Source organism: Apus apus, chromosome 4, assembly GCF_020740795.1.
Source record: "Apus apus isolate bApuApu2 chromosome 4, bApuApu2.pri.cur, whole genome shotgun sequence".
NCBI lineage: Eukaryota > Metazoa > Chordata > Aves > Apodiformes > Apodidae > Apus > Apus apus.
In genome coordinates, this window is record NC_067285.1 from 95,913,901 (window position 1) to 95,938,299 (window position 24,399).

The following is a 24,399-nucleotide window of genomic DNA, read 5'->3' on the forward strand; positions in this document are numbered from 1 at the left end:
AATATGTTTAGGAATAAGGTTGATTGACATTGCATTCTTACATATCCAGTAAAATACTCTCCTTAGCTCAACAGCAACAGGCAAGGTTAGAATTCAAGAACTACTCAGAATGAAATGGAAACACAATCATTACCATGTCATAGCATTATTCTGCCACACACCCAGAATTCTGTAAACCATCTGAAGTTCACAGAAAATGTAGTAGAAAGTTATCTCAGAGTAACAAAAGATACCACAAAAGTCAATACAGATGATCAATAGCTTTCATATGCCTTTGGCTAAAATTCTTGAGACTCAAGTGAGGGCATGAGAGAAAAGTCACAAATGGAGCCAAAGAACTACAAGACTAATAAAAGATATGCAAAATGTGAAAAGGATATGGTTATTCTCTATGTCTCAAACACAGGAATTTGGAAAAAACAGCTAATATCTGAAAATTTCATTTCAGAATTTTTTTTTTCTGTGCTCTACAAACACTGTTATAACTAAGTTGTGAAACACAGTGCTAGAGGATATTGTGGAGGGTGAAAGCACAAATGTGCTCCAAAGATTAAACCAAACTCTAGTACAGAACTCCATTAACTCTTATTAACCATAATGAACTATTTTTTTTACAACTTTGTTCTCAGGTAAACCTAAAGCATGTTCTATGAACAGCAAAAAGTTATCAAACCCAACAAAACAAACAAAACCCCTCTCACTTTATATTTACCCTGTCTTTCAAATTCTCTTCATAATCACCCATTGCTAATGACCACCAGGCACAGTCTAGTACATATAAGAAGCAGATACATTTCAAAACTCAAGATACACAAACAAATGAAAATTAAATTTAAAAAATAAGTGCTGCATATATTTCATTTAGTAGTTCACCTGGTTTACTCTTTTCATATGTTTGCAACTTCAACACAACCTCTAAAAACTATCAATAACTAGCACATAGAGGAAAAGAAAAAGAGGCTTTGTAACTTTTTATGATAAAACAGCCTATTTGAAAGTGCAACACACACATTATCTATGGTTTTGTATTAAAATGTCAGACATTGTACAAGCCATGATTGCTGTTATCTCAAACATTCATATTTGACTGTTATGTTGAAAATAAAGCCAGTTTAGACATTTCAGGTGTTACTTGTCAGAGATGACATATTACAAGATTTTTCTTGCTTAAGTTTTCCTGGATTTCACTGTTCTGGAATTTATTTTCATATTCAGTACTTCTATTCTTCCTTTTCGTTTACATCTTGAAAACATATACATGAGAGGAAACTAAAAATGTATCACATTTCTATTCCTACAGTAGTTATTAAACAAGCTATATATATAATATATACATATAATTTGCGAACCTAATTTTAAGTTATATATCATTACATCTGAACGCTCCACCAAGTTCCTTTCCTTTCGTTTTTTTAAATTTTATTTTACTATCCAAAACTAAGCACTGTTTCAGGTGTACTGAAGCATTGGACACAAAATCAAGATGATGTTTCAATTGACAAAACTAATTCTGTGCAAACAGTATTTTATTAGCATTTCTCTAACACACAGCACTGCAAATATGAGTGGAAGCATTATTCATACCATAATCACTTGTTGTTGTACCAAGTTATGCGTGTTCTAATAATTTATTTCCCAGTCTTGTATTTTCTCCAACTACTAGTTTGTATTCCATTATTTCATGTATATTATTTTTCTTCTGATGCTTTGCATAAATTAATTTCCCTTCCACATTTTGCACTGTAGTAACAAATTCCCCATCATGTCTCAATTCTTTTCAAGTCCACCCTTTTCATTTAGCAAGTCTCAGTTTCCCATTCAAACTTTTCTTCCAACTTCTTTTCCTCACGCATGGAATGGGAAGTGAACTTACTCTTTTTATCTCTTTACTAACCCTGAAGTAACTATGGAAATGAACAAGTGGATTAACATTAATCTTGCAAGTACACTAACCAGTTTTGCTCAAACTTTTAATATTTTCAGGTTATGCAAAAAACAAGACACAACATAGGGGGTAAGTTTCAAATGTTTTCAGAAAATACTAGAATGCCAAATCCTATTTGGAATTCCTAGCTCAGATATAATACATATTATACTATAGTTTTCTATGGCTGCAGAAGTATGCATCTCCACTGTTTCCACTATCTAAGAAGGAGCTAAAAGACAAATAAAATGTACCAGTTACTATATGCCTCTGCAAAAAGTACTGGATATTTTTTTTTTCTGTTATACAGTCTTATTTTCTGAAGATAAATGTTTTAGCTTATTTTTTTTCAATGGTTCTATATGCCAACACAATTTTGAAAGAAAAAAATAAAAATTAACCACAACAATTCTGCCATTTTCAGGAACAAAATTATTTTTAAAAAGAATACCAAAAAACGACATGCTATCCCAGTCTCAACTGTGACTGATAAATCTGTCGTCACTAAACTGCTCTAGCATCTTCCTCCTAAGGATATGAACTTCAAATTTTTCCAGTATTGGCCTTAAGCCAAGAACATCCTTTTTACAGTCCCTGAGAAAGTCAATTCACCTTTATTTACCAAGCACAGAAGCCTTAAAAAATATTTCCACAACATTCAAACAGAGGCAGACTTCAGCAATTTGCCTTCAGAATTTTATCTTCATTTGGCCTATAGACTGACCCAATTCTTGGCATCTAGTAGGAATAGCACAGATCTTTCTGCAAATAATAATCCCCAGAGAGGCAAAAAGCAAATTTCAATACAGTAGGAGTAAAAGCTGAGCTGAAAGCAAGCATCTTGAAGAGGCCAACATGGGGGGAAAGCAGGAAGAGTGAGGAATAAGAATGAGAAGTGACAAACTAGGACTTGCTAGGTGAGAAGAATAGGCCTGAGAAGATTATGAGAGATGAGACACCAGAAAAGCCTGTGGTGAGGCAAAACATTCAGATTTAACTCCACAATATACAAAGCCTAGTAAAAATACACTACATTTACTGTTCTCTTTGTCGGTGCTTCTTTGTGACAGAAGTTTTAACAGTGTCTGAAATATTTCAACATTGAATTTAAAAGCAAAATACTTGCCTTACCCTCAAGAATCCAAACCCGTATTACAGCAAATAACCATTGTTGAGATCTGACTATACATCTATTTTGGTTTTGTCTTACATAGGCATGAAGACATCATCATGGCTACTGGGGGCTAAGCACACTAGGTTGCTAAACACCACATAGCCACTTACACCTCCCATACCATGGGATGGGTAAAGAGTAAAGCATAAGGAAAAAGCAAGGAAACTTCTAGGTCAAGATAAAAATTGTTTCACAAACAAATCAGAAGTGGAAGAAGAGAGAAACCAAACATGCCAGTCACTCACTATCTCCTGCAGACAGACCATGGCCTAGTCAGTTGCCAAGAAAAAGCTGGGTAACCTCTCTAAATTCCCCTTCTCTCCATTTTATTGCTGAGCATGCAATTTTATATATATATATATATAAATATATATATATATATATATATATATAAATGGCATTTATATATATATATATATGGCATTAAATATGTCTGCTGTTGGTTAGAGCCTGGTTGTATTCCCTCCCAATGACTTGTGCATCCCCTAGGCACTATAGGGGGACAGACAAAGGACAGAGTGAGAAACAGAGGCGGCCTTGATGCTGTGCAAACACTGTCCAGCAAGAGGTAAAACATTAGTGTGTTATCAACACTGTTTTGGTCACAAAGCACCAGATGCTATGAAGAAAATTAACCCCATCTCTGACAGATCCAGTACAATGAAACATTTAAAGAAAAAAGCATGCTTTCTACAGGGAAAATAACTGTCAGATTTTGAAAAAGCAAACTCCCAAACATCTGGCTGTCAAATAATTTGCAACTGGACCTACACACTTCTTGATGCTTTTTGACTGATCTAGCAAGGGCCTAACATTTTTCCTGAACAGCAATACAAATTCTTTATTAGTCCAGTCCTATGATGTGACACATCATAGTACTTGCTGTAGAAAACATTAGAGGGACTCTTTAACAACAGAGGACTGCAATACCTCAACATGGATTCTGGAAACAATCCCCAGACAAGTGCTCAGAAGGAAACTTCCCTGGAAGGAAGTTATCCTGTAACTGTTTAGTGCAACCGTTCCAGTTCCTTCTCCTGAAGCACAAATCTCTCAACACTGTCAGAAATAAGATATGACAATCACTAATCCAGGGCAGTATAAGACCTTAAAGAAAGTTGTCAAATAAATGTATTTTGAGACAGAGTGCTTTGCATAGGCTTGCTAAAGGACAGAGATGATTAAAAATACTGAATTAAATACAGAATAGATTAACTAAATAGTTTTTACTTCCTCAATGAGGAAAATAATGCCTGAAAAAGAGGGAGACTAATGAAAAGAATTTCAGAATTTTATATAATCTCTAGAGAAGTTTCAGGATACACTGTGCAATTCAGAAATAAAAAAACATAAGCCTCTGCTCTCCAATACAAAATGAAGTGACACTGAAGTCTGGTGAGAGGTTTAAGTTCCAACATTTCTAATTTTTAGCAAATAGCTGTTATCCCAAAAGCCATCAAGTATGACAGGACTGAGAAGGAAGAAATACTACCATTGTAACTACTACAGATACACTGTAGTCAGCAGTGTAGCAAAGGAAACCTCTGTGCTTCACTGAATCACAGTTCTAAAACACTCAACATTCTCCTAGACCTCTTGTATAGGCATGAAACTTGTGAAAGAATGTCAAGAGTTTGACGTTGGACAGTGAGACAAAAGCTTTTTAAAGAAAGAAATTAAAATAAGACTACTACTCCATATCAGCCTTGGGTTTTGGTTTTGTGGAGTTTTTTGTAGATTTCTACATTTAGAATGACATGTTACATCAACAGTAAAAGCAAGGCAGCGGATATACATTTTAGAACACAGGAATTTTAACTGTTGGCAGTAACTGTTGCATTTGACTTCTCTAAGTGTGCCTTATTCCACACCAATATCCTTTATTTTTTAAATAAAGCTGAAAATAGGGCATAGTTATGATTTGCCAGTGGTAAAAATGTGCATCTCAAAAAAGTTATATTTCCCAGGTTTAACGCATTATTAGAAAACCTGAAACACCTAAAGGGTTCAATTTCTAAGAGATTAACACAAAAGACGTATTATTGGATACACGAATTCATTTAAGACGGAAGACAAGCAATTAATATTACTTATGCTCAAATAGATCATTTCACATGTATCTCTTCCACAGATGAGGATATTGAATAAACGAACCATATAAATTGCTAAAACAAAGACCTTCAGAAGGAAAATTTTATCTTCTCCAAAACAAAAATGGATTCAATATTCATAGGTCTGATCATTAAGGGAAACAGAGACAGCTGTACTACCAGTAACACTGAGCACTAAACAAACACCACATTGGAAACACAAGCTAAAAGGAAAGAACCAAAATAAACAAACACATTGTCAAAGGAAAGGACAGGTGATTAAGTAATTCTCTCAGCTGCTCTATACTCCACACAGCCTACAATTTCACACACCCTTTTCTCAGGCTAACCTCCCTCCATGTTACACACTTGCTTTTTCTTAGTCCTGTGCTGATCTCTACAGTTTGTCAACTTAATGCCATACAGCCTAGTAGGACTCAACCTACACTGTACTGTGGCACTGTGTAACATTACTGAGAAAGGGGGTTTTAAATCCTTAAGACTACTCATACCCTTAATATTTTATGGTCTTGTACTATTTCCTCTCACTTAGCAGAACCCCAGAAGTTACTGCTGTGCTGCTTCCTCAATAAAAATACTGCTGCAGCTGTTACTCAATTCAGAAAAGTGCAGAAGACACTGAAGATTATGCAGATCTATTACTCTGCAGTGACCTACATACCTTAGGAGTGTTCTCTCTTTTTGCTGTGAACATACCTAGATTTATGTAATATGACATATACAACTAAACACACAGACCAATGATGCATTACAGAGGCTCTTATTCTTTCTATATCACATACCTGTGGTATGGAAACTGCTGAAGAAATTACAATTACACCTATCTCCCCAGTCGCTCCCTCCAGGTACAACTCTGCTTGTAAGCACAATCCTCTAGAGCTGATGAAGTCAGCACAATGACAGTTTCCAGAACATCCATCACACCACAGACTGGTTCATCATTCAGGATGAACACATGCACTAACAGAGTCACACGCAGTCAGTCATCAACACACTCTCACTTTTGCCTGCCAGCAGCACTTAAGCTCTGATTCTCATTAGGGTGTCTACTGTAATAAATATTGCTATAAAGACTTTGTCCTGAAGATCAGGAGTTGAACTAAAATCTAACCCATTTTTTAAAATAAGTACCAATTTCATATCCACACATAATGTACCAAGAGCAAAATTCAGCCAATCTGCTTTGAAATACTACTAACTCATTGTACCCTCTTTTCTTATTCATCCTACAAAAGGAGATAAAATTAATTAAAACGTCACCAGTTGAGAATTTCTAACAGACATGGACAATGCTAGCACTACTCCTACTCTTAAAGTCCTCTCCCCTGTAAAGATAAAATGATGGTGGTCCAACTGCACTGTGGCTCTTTGAAAGTAGGGGCACAGCAGCCCTTGAAACAAAAATTCAGTAAGTTTTTGGCTGATACACAAAATATGCCCTCTCTTCCAGACAGAGAAGAAAAAAAAAAGGAAGGACCCACCTGTTCCAGGGTGAATGCCACCAACCATGCACTTTCACATTTTTGTACTGCATGATCCTGCACTGCTCCAGCCTATACTTAAAGAAATTAAGTCCTCCAACACAGGGAACATGTTACATGTTTGAACCAATCTTCTGCTGTACAGTACTATGTAGACTTTTGGCACCATATCAAATAATACTGACATAAATACAAAAGAAAAAGCTCTGCTTCTTTTAGTCACGCCCTCTCACTGGAAATCACTGGTTCAATTAGAAACTCCCTCTACCTTTTCTGACCCGCTTTCATCCTCCCACATTGCTTTCATTATTGTCCTCTCTCCTTTCCAATCTCCATAAAAAGAAAATGAAAGCAGCTCAACAGCAATTTAAATACAGCTTGCGTCGCATCAGCCTCAATTTTAAGCAACTTGTGGAAGTAAACAAATACACTTCTTTGCATTAGTCTACCTAAATCTGGAAAAAAAGATGATCGGCTAAATCACTATACTTACAGATTATTCAAGAAAATCTAAGTTCTAGTCCAAAATGGACATCAACTTAATCCAAACTGAACTTGCACAACTCTCCCACACTAAGGAAAGCAAGAAAGTTGGTAATGACAGCTTCTTTAAGAACAAGGAGATGCCTAAACATAATTCTGGAGATGTGTTTTCTCTGCTTTCACTTTTGCTGTAGATACCTGATGCAAGAAGCTGCAATAACCCAAAGATCTCAAAGATCTAAAGAACTTAGATTTTATCAACTTAAAGCATGCCATTAAAATAACAGAATGGTGTAGAAAAATGAGAAACAGCATAAAAAAATTACTCCAATTTTTAAGATTACTTTATATTCACTTGCTATTATTTCTTTTGATTGACTCCCTAATGTTGGCTCAAATGTTCAGTGGAAACTGCAGATTTGCACACACTTACCTTAGCAACTCAAAGGGTTATCAGCTTGAAAAATCAGCATGCCAACAGAATCTCAGTCCCTAAAACACAATATAATTTGGCTCAGCTACTGTAACCGCATAGGGAATGTGCAATATAAGGTTCATTAGTTTTATCTTCATCCACTCAAACCAAAAAAGAGTGACTGTTAGGAAAAAGAAAAACAACTGCACATATTTCACTAAATCAGCTACAAAAATAAAGGTAAGCTGCTAATACATAAAAAACAGCCCAAAGCATGCTTCCACATGTAACATCCCACATTGAGAGATTTAGAAACAACTACTTTGCTTAGTGTACCGTTACTAGGATTCTTCTTACCCATCTAGCACAGTAAATTCCCTCTGGAGGTCATCTTGCACATCAACTGTGACTAGATATTACAAGTGAACTTGACTTTTATTTCCTAAGAAAATGATTCTACATCCCTTACTAAACCCTAATTCAAGTACTAGTGAGCCTTTAAAAAACAAGCAGCTATCATTTGTTTCATAAAATTAAATGTCTAAATATGGCAAAAATAGAGCTCTTGAGTAATAAAGCAGTGCTTTTTACAGTTACCTTAACTGCAAATAAGATGTAGCCTGAAGAACAACTTTTAGATGCATGAGGAATTAACCTTAATAAACCTACTTATTGTTGTCTCTGTTGCCTCATTACTTGACAAAAATCATGAAAGACACAAGATGAGACTTTTTAGACCACTTTCCAGCCAATATAGGAAGCCTCCACTATAGTATAGGACCCAAGGATTTGTTCAACCTTGCTTTCAATGACTGAATGTCTGCAGTGTTCAGAGAATGGTTTCCCCTCTTTTAACATACCTTCCATCCTTAACTGGAAGATAAGCGTTCATTCTCTGTACAGAATTAAACAAAACAAAACAACAATTGAGTTGATGCAAAACCTTAAGGCTCATGGTTTTCTTTGAATTGCCACCATTCACTGTAATGCCAAAAATACAGATTCATAAGTTGTGAATAATTTTGCAAGAAGTGGCAAAAATTCATACTGACTTGCAAAGGAGGAAGATTCTCAAAAAGTCAGCCTAACCTCAATAACTATAAAGGCAAATACATATTTCTTTTGAACACCTCTTAAAGAGATAACAGGTTCTTGACAGCAATAGTCATTGGTCAGCTCAAAATTTCTAACCACTGTCCTATTAAAGTAATTGGTGAATCACTCTTCCATGTGCTTTTCCTTACTCTATACCCACATAAACAAAGAAGCTTCATTAATACAGCAACTGCTCCCTATTAGCAGAAAAACAAGAATGGTACTAATCTGCCTCTAAGACACTTACTGTCCTGCTCCAAGCTTCTCAACCAGCTTCCCCTGCACCACCTGCAGGGCTCAGACCTTCAGAGGCAGCCAACTCAGCCCATCAATTTGTCACATGACTAATATACTGGGAAGCAGGAGACAGAGGGGAAACTAGTGTTTTTGGTCAGATAAAGCTCTTCAATCACCTCAGCAAATACAACTTTAAGAGAAGCCAAAAAGGATTACACAAAAGGAGTAGCTAAACTTGTTTTCTCTTGCATTCTAGCAAGCATGCAACTCATGGGAAAAAAACTATATGGAAGAATTTAAAACACAGAAGAATTCTGTAAGGAAAATGACTTGCAAAAAACAAGTCTTAAGCATAAGTAAGAGATCTTACCAGCAGACTTACAGGCTTAGTCAAGGTTTAGTTTAGGATAGTTATAAGAGTATCACCCCAAATGCAGTCAGAACTTAATGCAAAATGACAGCAAAGAATGCTAACATCTTGTAAGATTAACCAGATCAACTTCTGACAAGTCTTGCTGTGACAGTTTAAGTCACCAGTGTCTCAAATGCCTCTCCCACCTTCCTGCTAGGTCAGGGTACGCAGACATGCCTGTGTCCCAGTCGCTCCAGTTCACAGCTGGACTGTGGCTTCACAGGCAGCTGAGCTGATTTTTCACCACCAAACATAGGTCTTGCCTGCCAGCTTCCCCCTGACTACACGGACCCACCCTTACACACCAAACGCCGGCACTTTTAAGACCTTTCCACAGAAAGATTCAGATCAGTAACCTAGAACAAAAGACACCTTTTGGGGGAAGAGGGGGATGAAATGAAGAAAGGAGAATGAATTTTATTGATTCAGTCATGAATCCAGTGGGTGCCAGCGCCACCACAATGCAGTCCACAGAACACTCAGAGGAGAGTATGACCTCCCACTTTGGCAGCAGATTGCTATTAGAAATCTACTGCATCCATCGCTTCAGTTTAGCCACACTCCATTGTGTTTTATATATTGTAATTTAAAAAAAAATAAATCATGCATTCCATTTGCTGGTGTTGTTTTAGGAACTGTAATCTCTGATAGCAATAGTATGTGGAGTGCTTAGTCCACCAAAGCAAAATTCAATAACCATTTTTTAAAATCTCCACTACAATTTTGTACTTCTAAAAAACACCTGGTCTAGCAGGAGATGTCCCTGCCCACGCAGGAGCAGTAGAACTAGATCATCTTTAAGGTACTTCCTAACCCAAACCATTTTATGATTCTATCATCTTGTTGCTCCAGCAACTCAGTCAGTTGAGTGAACTTGTTACATTTTAGAATTATTTTTTATTTTTAAACACAGTATTATTTAGTGATCTCAGAGGTCCTTTCCAACCTTGACAATTCTGTGATTACAGCCTGTACCCTCTCCTTCCCCTCCCTTTCTTCCTTCAACTTCTGTACTGTTGTAATCCTTCAAAATGTAAAACAGAAGCATTCATTAAAAGGAAACTGCTGGAGCTATATAAGCTTACTTTGATGGACCTAGAATCTGCCGATTCTAGACTTGTAAAACAATTACAGAGAATCATAAATGATATCACAGTATGTAAGCAGAGAGTAGGCTATCAACTCATAAGCAGGTTTCCATATAGTGATTTCCAAATCAGCTATTAATCTCCTCCATAGGTTAAAATGATGACACAAAACCTGTAAATACACACACTTTAACAAACCTGTATTTGGCACCAACCTGTTTTACAAAATTACAGGTTTCCGTAGATTTCAGATGTTTTCTTATTGCATCACCCAGGAATTATATGGTTACACTAATACTAACTGGGTGCAGTTGCAAAATGAGCTGTCAGTATCCTAAAATTAATCAATCTGAAGTATATTGTTCTGTAATTAAGCTTATGAATACAACATCCCATGAATATAAAAACAGCAGCAATAAACACACATGCCAGAAAAGAGGGAGAATTAGAAGGCTCTTTTACAACTTTCTAGGACAACTAAATCATTTGGAGGCCATTCTTTGTCAATCTTTTTCACTGTGGTTGTGCTAACAATCTCCAACTGGGGAGCATTTTATAGGCAAAAAATATTATTAAACCTTTAAAATCATGCATCTAGACAGCAAAATGCAGTTTACAAACTTGTATTTTAATAAAAACAGAAATATTTTAAAAGAATGAAAATCTTTGGATTTTTTGTTGTTCTTGAATCGATTCACAGGTAAATTATTTCGGTGTTTCTAATAGATTCATTCATACCTCATGCAATAATAAATAGAGCATTTTCACATAGGAAAGACACAGAAATTCAGATTCCCATTGAACAAATACTTGACTATTGAATGGAAAAAGAAAATGGTATGTATAACAAGCATATTTCTGTTTACAATATATAAGCTACAAGTTTCTTTCAATTACTGCTATTTTTAATTGCCAAACTCAAACGCTTAGGAACAAATTGCTACAGAAATAAAATCTGCACAATGCCTATCATCCAATACGATAATACTTTTAATAATAAGAAAAAAAATATCTGCAGAGCACAAATGCAAAGCAGTTATTATTGTCCATTTTTTTTAAATGGAAATTGTGTGAATCATACTTAATTCAAGCAGGCTTGCTTTTCAGGTTTGTCAAGTTTAAACTCCACACAGATGCAAATTACTGTTAAAACTTCTCCCTGCATCTTAATGAGGTACACTATAAACTATGAACCTAACTTGAAAACAAGAATGTTTTTGAGACAAATTTTCCTTGACCTAGGTATTCTAAGTGTTTAAGGAACTAGTACTTTAAAAGGAAGTTATACCCAATGGCACTTCTGCATGATCTTGAACCTGTAACTGCTACACTAGCTTCCCAGAATAATGTCTCTGCTGGCACAAATTTTTGTGTAAGGATTTTGCTGCATGATAAGCGTGCCTAAGCAGTGTTGCAAAGACTCACAACTGCTGAGCTCTGAACCCAACCTCTTTTCAAAACATTGTCTCATCCTTTCAAGTACATTCAGGCCAGAAGGGAAAGTAAATTGTCAAAACTGTTTTGAAGTACTAAACAAAAAGTTATTTCAGTTAGTAGATACCATTGTCTCATTCGTACCTTGACTGGTTTAAAAATGACAGCCAACACCAGACTGCCAAGCGCGTAGTATGGAGAACATGCTAATCAATAGGAAGATTTCCTTTCCACAGCTCCTGCCTACTGCTGCTTCAAACAGGGCAGATGGAGCTCTCCAAGAAAGATGGGAAAATAACAGACAAATGTGATCATTAAGATACAGCAATCAGATAAGCTAAGTTCCTAAATTAAAGCATGCAGATGCCTGTGCAGCCAAGATAAATGAAGAAAAGAAAGTCTCACCCTGAAGAAAATCAGAGGATTTGTAGTAACAGCTTAGAAGCACTTTAGAAAGATGGTATCTTTTCTTCCAAGGCATTAATGCATTTTGGAAATATGGACACACAAATGTGTCCACAGAGCAGGCTTAGTATTTTACTAACAGCTAAACTAGTACTCCTTCATTGCTTTAGTTTCCCATTTTACTAAAAAATGAAGCTTACACTATAAAACTGATTAGCCACCTTCACAATAACCTCAGAGCCCATAAATCAGTTCTAACTCAGTCTAAAAAGACCAATAGTTATTAAAGACAATTAAGTTTCTTTGTGTTTTATGAAAACTGAAGGCTGTTTAGACATTTCCAAAATACTGATGTCATTGAAAAAGACAACCAGTTTCACAGCTGATCACTTTGTATATGCTATTTGTATAGATAGTAAGCATATGCCTTAGCTGTACTACAGCTACACCTTCGCCCACTAGGGATCAAGGAGCTCATGGTATTGTTCGGTAAATTTTCTTCACCATATAGGGCACAAATGTACAGGCAAACACAAGTTCTTTAGTCCTGCTCTTTACAGAACAACTCGGAGACCAAAAAAATCCTGTTACTTGACAAAAGCATACACAAAATGCAGTCTAAACAAATGAAGAAAATTCAGAATGCCAATTTTAAAGTGCTTAAATTATCTTAGATGGTTATGGGAAAGTCTGAATACTGTCAAAACAGCATTCACACATCAGAATGCAATACCAGCATTTCATCTTACAAGTCTTTTCAATTTTGTTATCTACATGCTGTTCATCCAGGCATAAGAAATACAGAAACCAACTGTTTGCTCTACACTCAGTGCAAGTAAAGGGTTTCCAGAATTTCTAATGACAATAATAAATTATAAAATGCATGTAACTGGTTTGTTACACACAATTTTAGGGCCCCTGCCTTAAGTGCATTTTTAAACAAAAAAACCATGAGTTGCATACTGAATTTATTTATGACTATAAAACTCTTGGAACAGGTACCAAATTATGTTTACTAGCCTGAAGAAAGCGTAATAAAACATTCTGGCAATTTAAAGATAAACAGAAAAGTACTTCACTGTGTAACTTCCCCCCCAGTTCCAGTGCTTCACAGGTTGTTGTAATAATTTTGTTTACCAAGTTACCTACCATATCAGCTATGATGGTGTCTAGCTTTTTAAATAGATGGCATTGCTATGGGTACAGAAGAAGAACTGCTGCACTGTTTCTATGATGAGAAGGCTGGTGGGAGAAGTGAAATGTGAGCAGCAGGTTTGGAAGCCTGAGGTATTTTTCACTTCTGTTTTGTATTTTTTCCATATACACAGGAAACTCCCGTGGGGGCAGAAAGACCAACTTCCCTACAGCTAAATACAAGAACATGTGTAAAGCAGAAAAGCCATTCAATGTTTCCATACCTTAACAAAAAGGTAATTTAAAGAATCAGACAAAAACTTCAACACTGAGACAGAGACATCTAATTTTGCCACCTCCAAAATTTATTCAGACAACATAGTCTTTGCAGTAGTAGAAAATTCAAGAGAATCACGAGAAAAAAAGAACATTCAGATGCCCCCACACTCATAAACACATCATCATTTACCTTTGTATTTAGAGAGTTCATTCTCTTCCCCAACCCCAGACAACTTGTCTATCCATTCCCCTCCAATCCCTCTTGCTGCTCTAAGGCAAGCAAGGGAATGATGAGGAAGAAGGGCAGACAGAGATTAAGAGTACACCCAGAGGTGCAGGGCCTTCTGTTCACACTGCTAGTGAATGAAGGGGTTATTCTTATTCAGGTCAAGGCTCCAGCAATTGATTTGTCTACCTCCAACAGCAGAATTAACAGCTGAAGAAAAGCAAGAATCAGACAAGTCTAAAAAGTACTTCCCCTGAACATTCTCCTGCCTATGAATGTTTCCTGTTCAAGGGATTTCAGAGTCGAATGTTGATGTCAGAAATGAACACAATTAGTAACTGGACCTCACATGGTCCAAATATACTATAGATAGGAAAGGACACACAGCATGGGCTTTGGAGGCCAGTGGGACAGATAAGAAACAAAGTAAGAGTTCTGATTCAGAATAGGGCTACACTAAACATGCACAGGAATCCCAAGGCAAGTTGGCATCACTAGTACAATCAGTCTTGAATGGTCATCCTACACCAGAGCTAAAATTCAGCTTTAAAACATCAGCAAAACCAGTTTCTTATTGGAGTGACACTTGAAAAGCCCACAAAAAACATAGCTCATAAGCTGCAGAAGCTCACCACTGATCTAAGCGTGGCAACAGAATGCCTCAGCAGTCTGAAGGTATGCACACAAAGCCACCTGTCAAGTGCAGTATGATAATACAAATGCTTATTAACAAAATTAACTGCTAAGTTGTTTGTTTGGGTTTGGTTTGGGGCTTGGTTTTTTTGGGGGCGTGTTGTGGATTGGTTGTCTTTGGCTTATTTAAGGTTTTTTTTCCCCAAGGAAAGGATTTAAGGATTTTCTGATTTTCCCCAGAGACTGGCAACTACAAAGAACACTGTCCTTTAGCAAATATATCTTTGTTAACTACACAAACAATGCCATGACAGGCACCCAACAGCTGCTCAGCTATGATACTTTTAATAGTTGCAGGATCAGGTCAACCATGCTAGTAAACCTTGGAACAAACCTTAAGCATACTCACCATCAGGGCACAACTCTTCACAGTACATAAAAGAGTATGGAGTGGTTCCAAGAGGTCCAGGTATCCTGACTGGTTTTGTAATTAACAAAAACACAGTCCATCCTTTTGGGTATATTAGACCACCTGCTAAAAGGGCTGCCTGAACCTGCATGCCACCCAACAGGTAAGGTTTGGAAGCAGTATGAATTATAGATTAATACAGGCTACCTACAGGAACGATAGTGTGGCGAAGCCTCAAGAGTCCTCAAGATGTTTCCAACAGCTACACTGTACACAGTGTAGAAAATGGACAGAATACACAGTCAAGAGGACAGAGACATAAAGATGGACAATGCAATACACGACCTCAAGCAGAAGAAAATGTAGTGGATTCCATTACAGATTATTTGGCTAAGCAGAAGCTGATAAATGACTCAACTCAGAACAGCATGAAGTTACTCTTGGCTTCCACAACAGAAATTAAGAAAGCAGCTGAGAAAAGGAAGAGGCCACAGACAGAAGGAGTAATGAAGATCTGGGACAAAGCTTAAGTGCTTGCTTCCTGTTTCTCCAACTCTGGGCCCAGTGTTGCAAGACAATGTTTGAAAGTTCCTTTTACCAAAGGAGAAAGGCTGCACACATCAAGTCTCACCGGCTGGAACTATTATTCAATTCTGATATCAAAAGGACATGCCTATTAGACTTCCAAATTTTTTTTTACAAAATCAGGGGAAGGAGTGCTTTAGGCAAAGAGGTACATGAGCTGCTTCATCACTGAGAGTAACTGAGGCTCACTGTTGAAAGAAAAAGTGTACCAGTGTTAAACATTTCCTTTAGGATTATCTTGATGTTAACCCTTCAAACACATAGTTGTTGCGATGCAAAAACAGCAGACAAGTTCAAGACAAACTTATCACAAAACCCACAAACTAGTAAAGATTCCTTCTCTGGTAAGAACAACAGAAGTAGGAGAGAACTATTTCAACCAAATTGATAGTCTTAAAACTATATTAAAACAGCCCTGTATGAATACTACTTCTCTAAGGTTCTGAAAAGGTATAAAGAAAAGCAAATCTAATGTTTGTGTTCAACCAGTGAATCAGGCAAAAAGGAAAGTTAAAATTATAAGCAGAAAGTTACACCTGCTTTTTTAACCCCTCTTATGTTAGAAGAAACTTTCTGTATAGCAAATATTAATTCAAGTTGTATAAAAAACTGTTTAACTACCAACATGAAATGTATCTGTATACACAAACCCTCTTTTGGGAAATGCTTATTTACAGAATTTAAGCTTTCAAAACCTGGTCTAAGCTTTCCTTCATTTGCTTTCATCATTTCAAAATCAATCCTTTCTCCTAGTTCAGTTGCTTCAGAAATCAACCATATTAGTAAGAAAAAAGTTTCTTGTTTCTTCACAGCTCTTAACATACTCCCTGCAAAGGCACCAGCAACTGATTGCAGTCTTGGAGTTCATTCAAAATTCTATTTTATCCATCACTCTTGGAATAGCAAAAGTATAACAAAATAATAATAGCTTTTCATACACTTCTAGGAGCATGAAGACTGAAACGTTTCAAAATAGAAGGGTAGTGAAAAGAAATAATGAAACTTTTCAAAGATAAAGTGATCCTCAGCTATGTCTTCTTCCTACCTCTCCCAAAACACATTTCCTGCCATCATAATATTAACACTTAAGATCTGTCTGTGGCTTTCTCCATATAATAAGTTAATTTTCTTCATCTCTCTGTATCAATGTTTTGTCTTTTGTTACACAAGTTATCTGAGGTTCTTGAATTCTGTAGATTCTTTTATCTCTCCCTCACCAGTTCTAAAGCTGGGAGAAAAGCAGCACACGAGGACTCATTAGACACCCCCTCTCGTGATCAAAGACAGAGGGATATGACCAAGCTTCTAGTTCCAAAAGCAAGGAATAGGGTTTGGACTTCACTTAAAACATACAGTTGTTAGACTGTCACCTTGGTTGAGTAGGAACAGTGACTTCCCCATTCTGTAGATAATGGTGGTGATGCCCTAAGCACACCACAAACCTATACGGCTAGCAACAGCAAAAACTGGGGTGGGAAGAAGGAACATAACAGATCCAGAGTAACGAGCAACACTGTTGGGAAGTACTCTGGAAGTACTGCTCTGGACAAAGGTAAGTGAATGCAGACTGCCCAGGAACAAAGAGAATAGGGCTTATACAGAAACTTCACCAAGAAAAAAAACAAACCAAAACAAACACACACACAAAAAAAACAAACCCAAAACAAAAACAAACCCAAGGAAAGTATTCTAGTGTACTACTCTATTAAAAAAAAAAAAAAAAAGATAGATGTAGAAGCAAAACTAATTAATTGAGGGCTGTTAATCCAGGAGAGAACAAGACTGAAAGCAACTAAGTAAAATAAAAAACCCAACATTATTTTAATATGCTGTATATATAACAAGAGGAAGCAGAATTGAATGGATCTTAATTGAAAACAGAGGAAAGGAATGTCAAGCACTGGCTATACATATTTTTCAGCTAATGTCGACGCAAAAAGGAAACAATATCGGTTAGGAAAGCAATTGCAATATCAGTTAGGAAAGCAACTGGACATCAGTAGAATAGTATCTTCCATCTTAAATGAAAAAAAAAAGTATCATTAATGAAGGACACTGCCTAAAATAGAACATTAAATAGAATATTGAACACAACAGGGAAAGAATGAAAAATGCCACCAGTAAAATCTATGTTAAGACAGTACTGTAACAATACCCACAATTTGAATCCTGTGCACCAGAGGCACAGAGGAAAACTTCCAGGAAGTGAAGAAATCTCTTATCTCTACAGATGTAACACTCATCACTGCCTAGTAACTTCTGGCAAACACAGGTCTGTTTCTTTTTGGTAGTATTGTGTTTTGTTTTTTTTTTAAAAAAACCTGTTCTAACCAAAAAAGATATACTTTCAATTTTGAACTGATGCAATATGACTTTCATGACTATGCAAACTGACACATCTACCCAGTCTACTGCTAACTTGAAGTGCCATACAGCAATAAGATGAAACAGCTAAGAGCCAATTCGGTTTTTCCAAATGCTTGCTAAGTACTGAACAACATAAAAAAAAAAAAAAATAAGATATTGTACAGAAAAACTATCAGTATGAAGTAGTGGAAAACCAGTGGATATGTCACTTCTTATCTATTTCCTTAAAGAAACTCAGCCTAAATTCAGGGAACACTCACACAAGGACTGGCTTAAAACTCTGTCTTGACAAGCACCTTCAGCATATCTTCTGAGTTCACCTTCTATTTACTGCCATTTCAAAAGCTAAACGTAGATGCAGCTGCTCACTGAAAAAACCCAAAACAAAATGCAATTATCCTTACAGCTCATGGGATTAAACAGAAATAGTTGTCCTGCACTTTCTAGTAGCCTTTAACATTTACAAATGACTAAGAGTCTGGTCCACTTACAAAAGATTTCTGACATTTTAGTAGAGCTCTCAAATTTGTTTTAATACAGTTCTTAGTATTTTGAGAGTGCTGCTATCTACACGTAAGAACTGCAAACACAAATCCTAGTTACTGTATTATCAAAACTGAACATGAATCTGGCCAATGTCTGTATTATTAAGTAGGTATCAGAATAAGTTTTTATGTCTTAACGTTCCAATTTCTTATGAGCTTTATGGGAAAAATATAACTTAAGCTCTAGAGAACTCTCCATTTCCAATCTCTACCTGGTATATTCTCCTATAACTCTCACATACAAGCTAAGAGGCACTTTCACGTCCATAATCAACAGAAAAAAAATTAATATTGGAAGCAACCCTTGTAAATGTTGTACTTTCATAGAGATCTCTCAGACTTCTACATCACTATTAGGATTCAAAGTTAGTACCATCTGTGCTGACTGAAAGTTTGTCACAATGAATGCATCAAATGTGCTGCAAACATCTTCCAAAGAGGAAACCCAATCTGAAATACTTATTTTGATTAACTGCTCTGTGTAACTTTTTAACTGCTATTTGTAATGCACATGATGTAAACAAAACAAAACACCAGGCATGCAACACTAAAAAAACAACTGGAATGGAAAAGAAAAAAAAACCCCACACAACAAACAAACAAACAAACCAAAAACAATACCCCAGGACTCACTGCTGGCAAAGAATTGCTGAACAGAAGAAAAAAAATTTGGCCAGAAAATTACTTGGACAGAAAAGACATCTCCAAAATAGTTTTGCTATATTCCCCTCACTTCTGGAAAATATTATATTATTAAGGATTTTACTAGAATCATTGCCTATCTACAACAAAACTAAGAGATCATGAAAAGAAACACACACATGCAGAATAACAGCAGCCTTTCAATACAGCTTTTTCTTTTCTGAATTCTTTACACCCACTACTGAAGCCAGAGCTGGCTGGCTAATCTGAAAAGTGGTAAAGTATTTTGGATTTTAAAAATACATACCTATACAGAATTATTTCTTCAGCAGTGGCTACGGCATACTGTAGCGGCACAGCATTTTTCTTCTTGCCACACTTATCCACTGGCCATGCCCTATCCATTGCCTTTATGCCTCAGTTATGTAAGAGCAGCATCTTTCTAGTGTCTATTCTGACATCCCTCACTATTAACAAAACACATTAATTATGAGTACAGTCACTCTCAGTCGTCCTTACTATACCTTTCTGTTACACAAATTAAAAACCTAAGAGAGTCCGTTATCTTCTGACCATCTTTCACAGCTGCAGTAGAGAGAGAAGACATGATGCCACCTGTCAAAACCCAGCAAACAGCCATAACCACACAGAGCAAAGAGAACCAAATCAGGAGACAGCAATTCTGTTTCCCACTTTCTATGGACTCTGCATTCGACCTTGGCAAGTCACTGTTTTTTGTGCTTGTTTTTTCATGTTCAGGATACGAAGGGCTTTTACGCAGATGGCTGGAATAATAACAACAACAAAATAACTGAGTAAGTTTAATTATTATTTATTCTACTATGCCAGGCCTTAGAACTCTTCCACAATGACATAAATTCAGAGTGAACAAAAGCACCTCTGATTCTCTAGACCTTCAAAATGAAGTTCCCTTTACGTAAGAGCACAGATGAAAGCTCTAACCCATTATCAGAGACCTCCAGCACTGTATCAAAAACTGATAAAAGCTGAATTTCACATATTCCTCTGATGAGCAAACAAGTTCAACCTTTTATTTTCTACACTGGCAGCTCTTAATCCACACCTTGCAGAAGAACCACTGCCTGCAAGATCGTCTGCCACGGCTCCCAAAATTAAATTGTAGAGTTAAAATAAGAGCTGCCATGAAAAGTAAGATACTGTCTAGACAGTATTTTTTACTCTGTGCCATTTCTATGATATGGCAAAAATTAGGGACCAGTATTTTATACAATTCAATTCCCTCTCTCAGGCTTAGAATATTCTGAATTTCATGGCTGCCTGATCAAGTTTCATTCCGATACCAAGTTTCCTTTTAATCTCCCAAAGCACCACACACTGGAATAAGCCACAAGTACAGCTTTGAGAAAAACACAAAAACCACAAAAGATCGAACTTTTCTACAGACCAAGCAATGTTATCAAGAATACCAGCAGAAAAACTGCAGAGCAGTCAAAAATGACTACTTGCCAATACAATTTGTTGCCTATTACGTGTTCTGAATTTTGAATATACTGATTAAACAGCACTCCGTACAAGTTACAAGTTTCATTTACAATGAAAAAGAGATGGGTTTTGCTCCTGAATAAGAAACAAATGAGGACAAGTTAAACCTTAACACAACCACCTTAATGTCTTCATGTTTTCCAAGAGAAGCAATGAAAACAACCATATTTATATAATTACAGAAATAAGAATGTTCAAGACTTATCTACATAGACATGTTCAAAAAAGACTCTCACAAGCTTACTGAAGAAACATGCAGTGACTGAAACATTCAAACTGCTTTAGAGAATAATTCATGCCCCAGTAGCATATCACTCATCAAATAACCTGGTTAGCTAACACAGTAAAACATTATAATGACTACATCTTATGGTAAAATCTGATGGATCAGTGAAGCTTTTAAAAAATTAGAAAACATATTTAATGGAACACAAAAGTAGTAACATTATAGCTTCTGTCTATTGTAAGGATGTAAAACTCTGGCCTTAACCAAAAGATATCTCACACTATACATACTGAAACCTCTACCTTCTTTCCTGTCTTGGTAAAAAAATCTACCACTTCAAATATGTAGTTTATGCATTTGCAAGCAAAAGAGCATGAAGTTACATGGCTGTATATCACTATCTGGCTAACTAAACTCCAGTTAAAGAGTATGAAGTGCTTTTCAGAAAATCCAATTATTTTAAATAGCTCTGAGACATGGCCTATGATGTCACATAGAAACGGGCAATGAAAGACAGCTTCTTTAGGTTGTAAGGGGTACTGAGCATTTATTTTAAAAAAGGTAGCAACCACAACACACACGCATTAATTATGAGTAAAGAGCAGCACAACATAAGTAGAACCCCAGGAAATGAGATAATGTCAAACTCTAAGTTTAGCATTCACTTTTCCAAGACTTGGTAAGAATATAATTACATGGAAATTGCTACTTTCTCTCAATAATTTTTATTTCAAAGAAACTTATCAGCTGTTTCCTTCTCCGAGCTCTTACATTTTAAAGAGATAATCATAATTCCACATTATTTCCTTGCCTCATATAATCTTATTTATTGATTATTGCAATTATGTTCAAGACAAGTATGAAATGCATACAATATTAGAACATTATAAGCATTTCCACATGAAAAAATGAAAGTTCAGTAAGACCAATTATATATTTTATACCTATAATTACAAACTTGCCTTGAAATACTACAGACTTAAAAGGCGTATCAAGTACTGTCAGAGTTAAGATTTCATCTGACAATATAGCTAGTGAGAGTTTCCCTTTTTCCCTTCTTCACCTAAACACAGTAAAAGATAAGCAACTCTTTAAAAGCAGGCAGATGCTCCAACTGCTCTGCAGTTTTAAAATTAAAAAAAAGAAAATAATGCAATCAGAAGCACACCTTCCCGGTGAAATGCTCTTCAGAGGCAGTGATTCAGCACATTACAGAACCATACAGGTCAGTTAGTGATATTCTTGCAATTAGCACCCAAAGAATTTAGGAAGGCAAGTCTTAGAAACACAGAGAAGTTGTCCTGAAACTTTAAAAATCTGCTCACATTATTTACTCTCCAAATATGAAACTAATATTGCATATAAACTACATTTTTCATTCCCAGTAGACTCAAATGCACTGGATAAGATAGAATACTTGTTTGTACTAAATACATACTTTACAAATCTAAAATTACAATTTCTCTCTTCAATTTTATCAAAAAAAACCCAGTGTAGAATACTTACATATTGCACCTTAACTGTACTCTTTACCAAGAATGAGTTACTAACTATAAAACCTCTTTTAAAAATATTTGCCCATGAAAATCCAACAAGTCTTTTAGGAAGGCTTTACAGGTAGCTACAGGCTACTTTAGCTTCTTTTCACATTATTTTTACATACGTAAATGGCTTAAGTTCAACATAATGAAAAACCCTAGACTGAATTATTACTGCAAATCAGAAATCAGCAAGTCAGAGGAAGGAAACTCTCTCATTCACAAACCCATGATCATTTATGCAATTCATAGTATGGAATAGCATGCTTAAAATAATTATCTCTGCAAATGAGGTATTGACAAAGGATATTGCCCTTTAACTAGCAGTAAAAAATGCACACATATTATGCATAATAAAACAGTCCACAGATAACTTCTGGAGAAATCAAGCTATAAAGATATTATTTTCAAAGTTTCTTCATGTTCTATATCAACCAGAATAAGCCAGAAAATTTTCTGGGAATATTCTCCCTGGTTTCCTTGGCATTGTTGCTCGCATGATTCGTCCCTTGTCATTCCAATTGTTCTTTCAGCGTAACCTCTTGAAGGAGCCTCCTCATTCACCTCTACTATTTTATGAAATGTACTTTCTGCTTCACAGCTCCTGTGTCTGTCAAAGCTAACACCTCTTTCTCTGTACAGATGCCTCACCATCAGCTCAGTCTCAGCACACACAAAACACAGACATCACTCTATTATTGCTTCAGTCTCCCTTTCATCACTGCAAGTCACTGACTTCCAGGACTATCAACTAATGATAAGCTCTCAAACCATGGTTCTGCTCAGGTCTTAGAAATTGCCTGGTTTTGAGACCACGGCAATGCCACCACATCACTAAGACACATCTTCAGTATCTTAAACTTTGTCCTGTGACCCCAGCAGTTCCCATCTGAACTAGTGAAACATCCCTCTTTGTCTTTCATTATCTAGAGTTTGTCCTGTTCTATCTATTCTGAATATTCCTCTCTAGACAGCATTTTTAGCCTAAGGTTAGATCACACAGGTCTTCTCCCCACAATCTCTTGAGCACTACTGGTTTCACTGCCTACTTCAAGACACTTACACTGCTCAACATTCTCATCCCAAAACTACTAATTAGAAAGTAGATGAGGTCAAAGCTTAGATAAACGGTTATATTTTTATATTCTCTGAACTTCTGTTGCCCTCATGGTTGGGAGAGCTTCACAATGCAGTACTTTCTCATTTCAAGAAACTGAATTTTTTTCCCATCGTTCTCATTAATAAACAAACAAAATGATCAGATGGCTGGCACACCTAGACCACTACCCTAAAATTCACTGCACTGATGCCAAACATTCTACTGTGTCATCACAGATCTGATGTGTCTTCCCTTACCCTTAAATAGTTAAGCATTCTGAGTCAGGAAACACCTCTTAACCACAGAACTCTGGGATGACTAACTCAGACACATAAACAGTCTGATACTTTAAATGTTACTAGAACAATTTTCTACTTTACAGTGCCCATGGAAAACATCGTATCAGTGATAAGGCCACCCAGTTATTTTTGTCTTTTTCAAGGCTTCTCAACCTCCTTGAAAAATAATCTAAATACTACCTTGTATTCTGCTATTGCAAAGGTTTTCACTGCTAATCAAGTACTCAAACCCATAACAAACGTTTATCATTCTTATCTGCCCTTCCTAAGATTTGCTCACTTGTTTGCTGGCATTGGAATCTTCGCAAGGTTGTGTTTTTTTTGTTGTGGTTTTGGTGTGTTGTTTTGTTTTGGTTTTTTTTGCAATGGCTTCTTGCATTATTTTCTAGTGAGATCAGTTTGTCCCAGGCTACAAAGACATCATTCCATATTTTATGTCATTTTAAAATTACATAAATTTAAGTTCTCAGGATTAGAAATTCTCTCTGTCATATGGTTATATTAGGTATAGCACAGCAATTTTCAAACTAATTCAGGCCTACAAGTATTTTCATAGTATCAGTAATTAATTAAAACAAAGTTTTTTGCACTCAAAACATGCTTATCTAATTAAATAACATTTTCATTATGTTTT

At 36.2% G+C, this 24,399-nt stretch overlaps 1 protein-coding gene across 3 annotated transcripts in view; it reads right to left on the reverse strand.

Moving 5' to 3' along the window:
• The window catches only part of RBPJ (recombination signal binding protein for immunoglobulin kappa J region), a 150,942-nt gene that overhangs the window by 30,849 nt on the left and 95,694 nt on the right, over positions 1-24,399 (reverse strand). Inside the window, exon 1 of one of the 3 annotated variants that reach the window (XM_051619989.1) lies at positions 7,607-7,625. The exons of the other annotated variants lie outside the window; for them this stretch is intronic. The gene's annotated coding sequence lies outside the window, so the exon portion shown is untranslated. Of the gene's footprint in view, positions 1-7,606; positions 7,626-24,399 lie in introns of those variants that run through there. 3 annotated transcript variants of the gene reach the window in all.